Genomic DNA, 13,674 nt, shown 5'->3' with positions numbered 1-13,674 from the left:
TTACACAAACGATCCTAGTTAACTTTCAAGATTCTCTACAAGGTGTGGAAGGGGCGCAACCCCAAGACTTGGTCCCACAGCCAACTTGTGTACTGCCTTTACACCTGAGGCAGGCATTTCCCTTAATTCTTCTAAATCCTCCACAGCTCAGCAGTGGCCTATGAACCTACAGAGAGATGGCAAGAATATAATCGCATCCTTGAATCGCAGCGCATTCTAGAACAAAAGTAAAAACCAATTTTTAAAGAATTTATGTAATAAAAATTATTTGGATGAAAAATACATGAAATTATATTTACTTGTGTAGGTATGTTTATTGTGCATTTGTATTATGTGTTTGTATGTATTTGTATATGTGTATGTGTATGTATATGTAAGTTTGTAATTTGTTTAATTAAAAAAAAAAAGTAAAAACCAATTTGCCAACCTCTAGTGATGTGTCAGTTGCAAACACTTTCACTTAAACATGTGATAAGTTCTTTCCTAATAGGAAGCTTTGATGCTCCCACTTTTAGTGCTCTTCAACCTGCTCCCATCTTTACATGGCCCTGGAACATGACACATTCCGACTCAGGTTTTCTCTCTTCCCCCCTGACATAAAACGTCAATAAAGATTAATAATTGGAGGGGAAGGTAGGGAATCTGTTTCACACTTACTTTGTTTCCAACTAATACCGCAATGTATTATGTTACATGAATGATAAACCCTAGTTCCAATTTCTCCTGCTGTGCTAGCTAGATTTTAATTGGATATTATCTGATACAGTAATTCTCACTTTTCACAGTTGTATCCTATTCCCTACATACAATTTTACAATGCCCTTGAAGATATAGCTCAATAAATCAGCAATGCTCAATGACAAAAAAAAAAGTAACGGATAAGCAACCGCCACTAGGCAAAAGTAGGTCAGCTATAAACTCCCTGGGAAACACTGTTAGGACATACACACATCTCCATCAAACATTTTAACTAGTTTAAAAGGATTAAGAACATCATACGATTCTCTCTACTCACAGGGAATATGTGTTCCTCCCTTGATTTCCAGTATATATAGCTGGGCACTTTCATTTAAAGGCCCTTCAAAATCCCAATAGTTCTACTTTTCTGCCAACAAATTGAAGGGAGAGAAAAACGCCATGAAAAGTATCTGGATTTTTCTCACCTTTGGACTATAGTCAAGCTATTGATCTGAAGGTTTAATTTAATGCAAATCAATAGCTGTAGCAGAGGGAAAAGAAAGTACTAGAGTGCAAACTTCCTTAATCTAGCCAAAAAAGAATGATATAAAGCTGGAAGGAGTTAGCTTAGGGGAAACTATGTGACTGCATTCTGTAAACATGTCAAAGGGTTTTGTGTTTTTTTTCAAATACAAGCAATGTCAATTTCTTTTTGTCTCTCTTTCTCTGTGGGTTTGTGTGTTCAGCTCTTATTGGTACTGAAGGGAGTTGCCCATATAAATACTATAAATATTGATGGAAGAAGAGAACAAACACATTTGATGAAATAAAAAATAGGGTTTCCCCATGGAATCATAAATTGGGGCAGGGGTAGTGAGGAATATGTACATTTGCTTTTGTTATTTCTCCCATTACATTTATTTGTGTTGCCATAATAGGGAAAGTCCTTAGCATCCAGGGATACCATGGAAGAATATTGCAAGACAAAAGGTCATGGATAATTTGCATACTTTCATTGTGCATAAATATAAATGTATGCATGATGTGCCTTTAGCAGTATTCATTTTTTCTGGAAGCAACTCTGCAATATTGAGAGCAGCTTCAGATGTGTGGAAAGAAAGAAAGCTGGCTGGGTGCAAACAGTCTTCAGGTGGTGGCACTTGATCATCTTGCCCACTAGGGAAATTATCCTTCAAATGAGATGGATAAGTATCACTAGCTTGATCTGGAAGAAGCCACAAATAGGGCTGGCCAAACTTATTTATCTATTGAGTTCATGTTTACAATCTGAACTGGCTAGGATTATCAAACTCCCCCCACCCCCAGATCTTTAAAGGTGTGGCACAGCTGTAATTTCTTGATTAAGCTTCAATAATATTCCCCCCCCCCCCAGTCTGATGTCAAAAGACCACAAAATGCAGGTAGCCTGTATACTAGCAAAAATAAACAAGGTAAGTATCAGAGCTGTACTGAACCCACATGAACAGTCATAACCAAAGTAGTGTTAGCTTGATTAATACAATTCATCTGCACTGTGGTTTACTCCACATGCTATGGAATTAGCAGATTCATATGCATCCACTATGTGTCTTGTGGCATCCCACACAAGAAGAAGAACATCAAAAGCTGCTGGATCTAACCAGAAAGCTGTTCTGACCAGGATGGGGAAGACTCCAGCTGGTTGACTGAGTCCTCAGTTTCCCCACTCCCATGGCCACTTTGACAAATGACTCAAAAGGTCGGAAAAAATATCCCGGTCATAACTGCCATGTTATCTTGGGTTATCCCAGTCTTGATCATGCTAGTACTTTGTTTCTAGGGTCAACTGATATGGATAAGCTCTCCTGTTCAAAAACGCACTTGAGTCATCCCCAAGTTCCCTACATTTCCCTCCATGCAATTCAGTCCATGGCATACCTAAAACAGGTCGCTCAAGCCAACGCAGATGTTACTGATCAGGGATGTCCAACCTATGGCCCTTCAGGTGTTATTGGACTGTGGTTCCCATCAGTCCCATCCAGCATGGTCAATAATCTGGGATGATGGGAGCTGCAACCCAACAACATTTGGAGGGCCACAGGTTAGCGACATTCTTTTTCTAATCAACTGTTCTATAATAGTATTCAATAGCATTAAGAACACAATGTTGCTTGGATCAGGTGAATGGTCCATCTGCTCCAGCATCCTGTTCTCACAGTGATCAATCAGATGCCTATGGGAAGTGCAATAGCACTCTTCCCACATGTGTCTCCCAGCAACTGGCACTCAACATGGTTATCATGGAGAGCATCAATTCAAACAAAACCAGGTAATTAGGTGTGTGAATGAGAAGCGCATGCTAAGACACATCGTTCTTTGATGTTTCTTCTGCAATTGCTCCCACTACCAAAGACACACCCTGCTTTTCTTCTTCAAGAGTGGTTTGCCTCTTCAGCTACCATAACTGAAATGGTATCTGAAGAAGTGTGCATGCACACGAAAGCTTAAACCCAGAACAAACTTAGTTGGTCTCTAAGGTGCTACTAGACAATTTTTTATTTCTTTGAAATGCTCATTAGTTAACCAATGACAGATTTTTCATGTGATACCTGCATGCATGTGCTTTCAAGGCACCCGTTGCTGCGCCAGCTTTGTCTACGGAACAAGTATGACACCTCAGTACCATTTTGCCTTAAATCTTGAATTATACCATTAGACATGAATGACTGAACAACAATCTTTCTGTTAAATACAAACCACAGTAAAATATCCCCTCCAGAAATTCATTCTAATGAGAAAGTCAAGTGGCAGAGTCCCATGCCAAATTCTTCTTCCCTCTTGAAATTTGTAATACTGTTCAGTGGGCTGGCTACTCTTGTTTATGCATTTGGGGAGATCCCAGGAGCCCAAAGACGTCTATTCATCCAATAAAACAACATGCAATTTTGTGCAGCAATTCAACCAGAAGATCTTAATTCATTACAAAGGCATGTCAGGAATGCCAATGTCAGTAAGAACCTTGTGAAGCAAACCAATCTCTCTCTGATTTTCAGATCCTAGCTTCTCAAGCAGATATTGAAGGTGACTTGTGTAAATACGACATGTATCTTAATATGTGATTGTACTATTTATATTATATTTATATTATATCTGGTTTTGTTTATATTTTGAAATGGTCAGCTTGTTTTTTAACATCAGATTTTATCAGTATTTTAATGTGTAGTTTATGTAAACATCTTAGAAGCCTTGATGATTAAACAATATGCAACTCCTAATAAATAAATAGAACACGGGTAATATTGTCACTTTCAAGAAACTGATACTGTAATGACAAGAAACAGTCACTGCCAACCGGCAGAAAAAACTGACACATACTTGTCCTTGCCCAAGAACAGCAAATGGTGACAAAAACACTGTCCCTTGGGCTTCTTTAAAACAAGGAATGAGGAGCAAAGTCTCTGAAACAGATAGGTTTGCATCCTAAAGACTAGAAATAACATGAATCCCAAAATAGAGCATATGTAAAAAGAAGCAAAGAAAAGACCATTGTTACTAGCTATTGGGATGGGGTAGGAAATCCTTGAGGTAACATCAAACAAGTACTGAAGTTATGGGGAGAGGCAGCCCAGGAGGACAATTAACTTATGTGATGACCACCTTAGCTACCATTTTGAGAAGGCTACAGAGGACCCATCAATTGGCTAAAACTGGGCAAAGTTAAGGGAAGGTGCTATCTCTGGGTGTTATTAAAGACACTCTACTTTCCCCTCAGAAATCTCAGTACTTCATCTACCACAGCACAGATGTTCCTGGTCCTCAACTATAATGAGTTATTTAATCATTTATTCTTTTAAATGCTTATATCCTGGCTTCCAGCCTAAAATGTCCCCAAGGTGGCAGAGAACAAAAAATGAAAGCAGAAAACGACTATGAAAACATTACAACTACCAACCATTTAGCTATAATAATGAGTTCTCCAAAAGGATCCAACAAACAAAATTGCATTCTTTTATGCTTGTTATTTACACCGTTTTTATACTGCTTAACATATTTAAAAAATACCTCTAAGTTATGTATAGAAAACTGAACAACAGACAACTTAATATTACGAAAATGCAGTTACTTATATAAAATCAATATAAGTGCATTTTTCCTTCTGACACACCCTCCCTCTCAGTCTGCAGGTTCTCACCCAGGGTCTATGCAAACTGTCAGCTCACCTGCAAAAGCTTCACAACAAGAAGAGTTCCTGGAAGCAATGGACATTACCCTAGTCTCTCACTTGAGACTTGCTTTTTACAGGCCCAAAGTGGAGGCCCACAGCTGTGTCCCATTCAGCTGCACTTTCTACACTCAGTTAATTAATAATAATAATAATAATAATAATAATAATAATAATAATAATAATAATAATATATTTGTACCCCGCCCATCTGGCCGGGTTTCCCCAGCCACTCTGGGCAGCTTCCAACAATATTAAAATACATTAAAATGTCACACATTAAAAACTTCCCTAAACAGGGCTGCCTTCAGGTATTTTCTAAATGTCAGGTAGTTGTTTATTTCTTTGACCTCTGATGGGAGGACGTTCCACAGGGCGGGCACCACTACCGAGAAGGCCCTCTGCCTGATTCCCTGTAGCTTTGCTTCTCGCAGTGAGGGAACCGCCAGAAGGCCCTCGGCACTGGATCGGCACTTCTGTCTTGTCAGGATTCAACCTCAATCCAGATTGAAATGCTGTTCCAGATACAGCAGGTGTGTTGTATTTCCCAGGGGGTTCAAAGGATGGGGAAGGGTCCATCCCCCTCCACTCACAGCTGTTTCTTCACCCTCCTCTTCCTCCAGCTGGTTTTTTTAATCTCACAGTAAAATAAATCTGCATCTATCCACCAACCAGTATTACGGGTGAATTGAAATGCAAACTACAAGCAATAATGAATAATTTTCAAGTGACATTTTGCAAAAGAGCTTTTGCAAAGTTGCTACCCCTGTATAAGCGCACAAAGAAAGTGTGACTAGCCACTTTGTGCTATTAACATCACCAGTTTTATTTCCTATACAAGCAATGACTTCTGCTGGGTGAAATTTAAACGAACATGAATTGCCCTGTATTTCTTAAACCACATCTTAATATAGAAATAATTGGCTACATAGCAATATGTGAAATGCAGTAGTAATGATCCTGCCTTTGGAAGTTTGGAAATGCAAGTGCAGAGCTTTCCATGCTACATGTATGTTAGCCCTGAAATGACCCAGGGGACAATTTATGCAAACGGTTTTGTGCTCTTCAAAATGCAATTCTTAATAATTCTCTTGGAATTATTCTCTTGGAAAAGTATGTTTTAAAAATGCAGGTAATATTTTTGTTTTAAATCCAGACAAAGGTTTTTTTAAAATGGCAGGTAGTAGTGCACACTAACAGGAAAATACAATTTTCCAAGCGTTGTTTTTAAAGTTGGGGGGGGGGGTTAGCAGCAGCACAACAACAAGGTGGTTTAAAAGGAGCCTACAACAGAACAGTGCACTCAGTGTCCTTTCACGTGAAAACAAAATGGCAGCAGCCAATTGGAAGAAATACAGTAATGGCTGCTAACAAACATGAATAAAGTTTGTTTTTTAAAAGGACCTTCAAAATGGCAGTTTTCACATGCATAACAAACATCATGACATTGCAGCACAGCACTAATGTATATACATAATCAGTTTATCCTACAGATTGAGAGAGTGGCTTGGTAGAAGTCAGAAGATATCTACGCTGACTTCTATGCTGTAACATTACCTGAGATAAGATGGCTAATGTTGCAACACTGTAATGCTGATATTTTTCATTTCCTAGACATCCCTTGTCTCGCAGGGTTTTTTCCTAGACATGGTGTTATGTACTGAGTTGAATAGGATCCAAAATGCACCAGTCTGATTGGTCCTAGAACAATAGGATTGAGATTACAGCAGTCTGACTGGTCCCAGAACAATAGGATTGAGATTGCAGCAGTCTGATTGGTCCGCAGTAGCCACCCAATCCAGCTCCAGGTGGAAGTGAATCCGCACTCCGATTGGCATACAGGAGTATCCCGGAATTAGCCAATCACATGGGGCCCATTGTGTAAATAGTGTGTATAAAGCAAACGTTTTGGGGGAACTGCATTCCTCACTACTATGAGCTGAATAAAGAGCATGAAATTCACACTGGACTCCGAGTATATTTCACATGGTAAATTCTAATTTTTACTAACTGTGTGGTTGGGGGCTCTCACTATCGTATACTATTGACATTTTGCCATGTGGTTGTTTAAATGAAAACCTGCCCAAACCAAAGAAACATGGTTGTGTAAATCAGCACTTATGGCAGAAAATGATCTGTTGCTCAGGGTTACGGTAAGTAAGAAATGTTGACAAAAATATAAAAGCAGCCGCCGCCGTTTTCTCTGCTCCCAATGGTGTGACTGTGGCTGTTGATGGCTCACTCTCTTATTTCCTCATATGGTGCTGACTCGAAATGTGACAGACTGACTTGCATGCTTTGCATTTCATGGCCTTTCGGCCCCGCTAAACAAATTTGTTTTCTTAAATATAGCATTTCCTGCCAACTGGGGACAACCCTTTATGCATCTGAAGCCAGATCCAGCTAAAACATAAACCACAATAAATGGGTTTCTCTTCAACATGACCCCGAACTCCTTGTTTTTTTTCTAGGATTCTAATACAGCTACACTTCTGATAGAAGTGATAATGAGAGTTAAAACCTGCTAATTATATGCATACTTCCCAAACACATATGTAACGAGTTTTTATAGGACCAGGGTTCACAAATGTAGTTAGGCAAAAGCGGCTTTTCAAACTCATCCACAAACGAACAATAAGCAGCTGATTTTTTTTATAGAATACTCTAAACATAAGAATTCTGAATATAGCTTTAACAGGTGCCCTATTATCCAAATAACGTGGTAGTCCCTATAGACTGAAGTTGCTTAAATATGAAAAGTTTAAAGTGGGCCCAATTTATAGTATAAGGATTTTTTTTAATAAGATTGTGAAGGTTACTTCACAAAGGAGACCTAGATACCACAATCTACCTGTACAAAAAAGCAAATTAATTTAAATGGAAGACAAGAACTGGTTACACTTCTGATGGTATACAAATTCAACCTAGATTGTTCCATGAGTGAATGTGTGTCATTCCTTCTTGACACACTTCTCTGTCACCACTGCCAGAGGTAGGTTTACAGTTTCCCCTTATCATGGGGGATAAAATGCTTGAGCTGCTAGGTAACCTTTCTGACAGAGAGAGGAAGTTAATAGTATTTTGGTTTAAAGAGATAATGAAAGAAGCAATCCTATTACAGTACATGTTTTTAAAAAAGGAGAATCTCCCTCAAGATTGTAATGGACAGTTTTAGGGCCAGCAGAAAATCATTTATTTGAATTATATACCACAGAAGCGCTCTTACAGTAATATCCAGGAGCTGAACAAACCCAGGAAAGAAAGGAAATTGAGAATGGAAAATGAAACCCTGCCCTCAACATTTTGTCAAGGACAGCCCATGAATGCAGGAGATAAAAGCCACTTGTTATAGGAAGCATCTACACACATTACTAATACTCTTCTGTTTCTTTTGCACAACAGATACACACCTGCAACACCCCCCTCCCCACAATCTATTGGCAAGAACTGCTGCTTATGTACATATATTAATTTAGCCTAGCATACATCACAAGGCATTCATTCATTCATTCAATTTATTAGCCATCCTTCACCAATAACTTCTGAAGAAATTTAGCCTGGGGAAAAAACATCTCTATACACCATATGTTAATTACAAATTAACCCCTTAATTTGCTCAGAATATGCTACAGAAGATTTGAGGGTTACTTTGATCCATTAACAGTTCTATTTTTCCCTTTTCCTATTTCAGTAGAATGAAAATACTGTATTTTCCCAAGATATATCATTTAATTGTGTGCTGAATATTGTATTTTTCATTGAATTGAATGCTTAGAAATATTGAGGAATCCACATCCATCCCAAGAGCAAGGCATCATTGGATAGATATGAATGAAATTGCAATATATTTTATTGCAATATATTGCAATGAATGATTGAAAATGCAATATATTGTAGGTATAGAGGAGGATGAGAGAGGAATCACAAAGCATTTCATATAGTGAAAATGTGTGTGTGTAAATATTTGACATTTACTCCTAGACACGTAGATGTTAATGTGTTTAACCTCTTGTACTGTTTTGATTATCTTTAAATGTTTTTAATTGTTTTCATTGGTAATTTTAATATTTCTTGTAAGGTTTTATTACTATCAACCAATATACACATTTTGTTAAAGGACAATAATCTGTGCAAGTGGAAATTGGATTTAAAAAACTGTTTCACAGAAGTACTGTGATCTTTACAAAGTCCTCATGAACCAAACGATTCACCATGAAAAATTATCCTTATTAAGCAAGGCCCAATGTGTTCAAAGGAGCTTACTCCCAAGTATGTGTGCACAGGATTGCATCCTTGAGATTCCCTCAATAAATTTCTCTAGAATAAAGTTCCATTGCTTTCAATGGGACTTTCTTTTAAATCAGTCTGTTTAGACTATAGATGTGTACCTTGAATTTTTGTAAAGAATGGAGAGTTACAAACATTTACAAAAATTGACTGGATGCTTTAAGTAAGTTAGTTAAAAATGCTGATTGCCATCTAGGTTTGTTCCAGTTAGTCTTTGTAAAAGTGAGTGAAATATGAAAGCCAGTCACCAAACTCTGATGGGAAACTGTAGTCAAACTTTCAATTCTGCTGTTATCTTACCACATATTTTCCAATCACAATTAGGAAATGCTTATAGATGAAAGATGTTTACTTGAAGGCCAAGGCCAAGCTGCAAAGAATCATTTAATTAGCTAACTGAAATGGCAGCTCTCTCACCTGCATAATAGTGAACTGCTTTTGAAATTCTGGAGCAATTTTAAAAATACATTGCTATATATGTCATGAAGGCCCACTGTTGAAATGGGTGAAAACCTAAAACTTCCACTATATTGGCACAACCCTCTTGGCATGAGCATAGCAGTTTAAATGCTGATAACTTTCCAAAAAGCAAGACCTGATTGTTACTGGCAGAACATTACTTCACGATTAAATGGAAAAAAACATGCCCATACCGTTCTGATGACAGAATTAATATTCATTTAACAATAAATACAATACTTGATCATGTGCTATGTTTAATAATCAACCTCACACCAGACATTGCACACACAAATACATTGCTAAATCCAGACTTTTCACGTGTGGAGCTCCACTTAGCTGGCTGCAAGGGGTGGGGGTAGATGAGGTGATTTTTGCACATTTTTTCTTCTTCAGCAGCCCCATGAAAAGCTGCTCCACGGGGTTACATGACACTCCAGAACAGTGTGAGAGAGATCAAGGGTCGCTGCAGAGGAAAGGGGTGATTAAAAGAAATCAACTGCCCCCTTCAACAGGAGCTTCTACTGGACTGGAGTCCCTTCTACAAATGGAAGGTGCCCTTCTGTTTCTGGAAAATAAAATCTTTAACTCAGTGGCTTTAAGTCAGTGGTTAATATGGCTAAATCTCCAAGAAGCCATTCAGAAACGTAACTTATATTTAAGAAGCTTTAACAGAGGAACATTTTTAACCATTTTCTTCTAACATTACAGAAGAATGGTTATGCAAAAATTACTTGCTTGGTAGCAATTTGTACCCAATTAAATTGGCAGCTATAACTTGTATGTACATACATCTACACACACTCTGTCCCAAAGGATCGTATATATTAAATACAAGTTAAGCCTGCTAGGATTTAATCTGTGTTGATTTGATGCTCCTTATGGGGCTTACTCTGCTATTTTGCTTAATTATTTTTCTCCTCTGCAATATTGAATGGCAGTAATAATGAACTCAAATCATTGTACAAACCCCAATAGTAACCATTCATCGTTTGCTAATAGGACATTATATTTGCATTAGAATGTTCTGTTCAAAGCAGAGTGTGTAAATTAGTTCAAAGGGTTACAGCCACAAATCTGAAACTAGAACATCAGGTCAATTAGCAGCTAAGCCAAAAGAGTTGAAAAGAAAAGAGGAGACTCTATAGTGATTAAAATTCAAATGGAGTGTTCTCAGCGCCAAACTAGACTTACAGGCAATAGATGTGTATGTTAAAACATGGATCTGCCACAATCTCATAGAAAGAGGGCAGGCAGAGAGATATTTTTATTTTTTATTTTTTTATAATAAATTTTTATTGTTTTTCCAAAAATAACAAATTACAACAAATTATCATATCTAATAGACAATGCATTACTATAGCTCTGCCGAGCAATGACTCCCCTCCTCCACGTCAACAGGTTTTCTAGTCCAATTTTGTCACGCAGTTCATATTACATCCTTATTAGTCTTTGTCAAAGGTTTATTCCAATCCTACAAGTGTTTTTAAACTTCCTCTTTTCAATCTTAGATACTCCACAAATTTACTCCAATCTCTTTGAAACCTCGAGTCATCCTGGTTTCTGACCCTGCCGGTCAGTTTTGCCAGTTCAGCATATTCCACCATCTTCGCCTGCCACTCATCAATTGTAGGTAACTCCTGTAATTTCCACTTTTGGGCAAGTAGTATTCTTGCAGCAGTTGTCGCATACATGAACAGTCTTTTGTCCTTCTTAGCTATTTCATCTCCCATCAACCCCAACAGAAAGGCTTCAGGTTTTTTTGGGAAAGTATATTTAAACATCTTCTTAAGCTCATTATAAACCGCTTCCCAGAAACCCTTAACCTTGTTGCAAGTCCACCACATGTGATAAAAACTACCTTCTTCTTGTCTACATTTCCAACATAACTTATCATGCATTCTATACATTTTTGACAATTTTACTGGAGTCAAATACCATCTATACATCATCTTATAAACATTCTCTTTCAATGTTTCACACGCGGTGAATTTCAAAGTCTCATTCCATAGTTTAGTCCATGCATCATAATCTATATTGTGCCCAAAGTCCATTGCCCATTTTATCATCACTTCTTTCGTCAACTCATCTTTAGTATACCATTCCAACAACAAATCATACATTTTTGTTAAAAATTTACCTCTACCTTCTAATAGCTCAGTTTGAAATCTAGATTTTTTATCTTCAAAACCAGTCTTTCTATCTTCTAAGAGCAAATTATGCACTTGATGGTATTGTATCCATCCTGTGAAAAGATCTTCCATCTGGTGATATGGTTTTAACTTCCAACCTCTTTCTGTTCTCATCAGCAAGTCCTCATATGTGGACCTTTTACCTTCCATGTTAACTTTTTTTACAGTAAGAACTTCAATCGGTGAGATCCACCATGGGGTTTTGCTCCCTAGAGTCTTTTGTTCCTTTCCCATACTTCGAAGATGGCCCTCCTTATCACATGATTTAAAAAACCTCTATGAACCTTTATCTTATCGTACCAGAGATAGGAGTGCCATCCGAATCTATTGTCATATCCTTCTAGATCTAACAGATCAGTATTTTGCAATGTTATCCATTCTTTTAGCCAACACAAACTTTAATTCCTTTTATTTCCAGACTTTCTCTCAATCTTTTCGTTAAAACCTCCAGGACCGTTATAAACAGTAGCGGTGATAGCGGGCAGCCTTGTCTAGTGCCTTTTGTTATTTCAAAACTTTCTGTTATTTCATTATTCACTATTAGTTTTGCTTTCTGATCCGAATATATTGCATCAATTCCTTTCAAGAAAGATCCCTCTATTCCCATTCCTTCCAAGCTCTTCTTCATAAAATGCCAAGAAATATTATCAAAAGCTTTTTCCGCATCCACGAACATTAATACAGCCGTTTTTTCATTCCTGGTTTCCAAATACTCTATCACATCGACAATGTGTCTTACATTATCTTTTAACTGTCTACCAGGGAGAAATCCGGCTTGATCCTTATGTATTATCTCATTCAATATTCTCTTCAATCTTGTTGCTAAAATATCTGCAAAAAGCTTATAATCATTATTCAATAAAGAAATTGGTCGGTAGTTTTTGACATTTAAGCGATCTGTATCTTGTTTGTGGATTAAGGTTATATAAGCTTCTTTCCAAGTGCTTGGGATCTTACCTCCTTCTACAATATTATCCATTACTTCTTTCAAAACTGGAATCAGCTGTTCGCTAAGTATTTTGTAATATTTTGCCGAAAGTCCGTCCGGTCCTGGAGATTTCCCCAATTTCATTCTTTTTATTGCTTCTTGTATTTCCGACACCGTAATTGGAGTATTCAGGATATCCGCTTTCTCTTTTGATATTTTCTCCAATTTATGTTCTTCCAAATACTTTTCTATTTTTTTCTTGTTCTCCTTCTCCTGCTGGTACAAATCTTTATAGTATCTTTGGAAAGCTCTCTTTATTTCTTTTGGATCCTCTGTTACGCCATCTCCAATTTCTAATTTATTGATTATATTTTGATTTTGTCTCTTTCTTAATTGCCAAGCTAGTAGCTTTCCTGTCTTGTTAGCTGATTCGAAACTCTTTTGTCTCATCTGTTTAATTTTCCATTCAATCTCTTGATTCACCAGCGTGGAGAACTGAGTTTGTAATATTTTTATATTCTGTTTTAATTGGACATCCATTGGTTTCAATATCAATTTCTTTTCACATATCATCAATTGAGTTAAGATTTCTTCTTTCTTTTTTTCCTTCTTTTTTCTTTGATGACTATTCTTTTGTATCAGGAATCCTCGCATTACAGCTTTGCTCGCATCCCAAACCACGTCCAGTCCGGTTCCCTTCTGTAAATTCAAATTAAAATACTCTGTTATTTCTTGTTTAGCTTTGATTATCACTTCTGGGTCATCAAATAGACTGTCATTCATTCTCCATCTTGTGGGGGTTTTCTCTTTGCTCTTTAATTCCAAATCAATCGAATTGTGGTCCGACAACGTTCTCGATATTATTTCACATCTAGACACCCTCCCTATTAGTTCTTTTGTAATCCAAACATGATCGATTCTTCCAAAGC

The 13,674-nt window shown here is 37.4% G+C and overlaps 1 protein-coding gene across 3 annotated transcripts in view; it reads right to left on the bottom strand.

Moving 5' to 3' along the window:
- The window catches only part of DISC1 (DISC1 scaffold protein), a 181,189-nt gene that overhangs the window by 49,029 nt on the left and 118,486 nt on the right, over positions 1-13,674 (bottom strand). The gene's annotated exons all lie outside the window — the stretch shown is intronic.

This window comes from Lacerta agilis, chromosome 3, assembly GCF_009819535.1.
Source record: "Lacerta agilis isolate rLacAgi1 chromosome 3, rLacAgi1.pri, whole genome shotgun sequence".
NCBI classification, from domain to species: domain Eukaryota; kingdom Metazoa; phylum Chordata; class Lepidosauria; order Squamata; family Lacertidae; genus Lacerta; species Lacerta agilis.
This window is presented reverse-complemented; position numbering and strand designations above follow the sequence as displayed.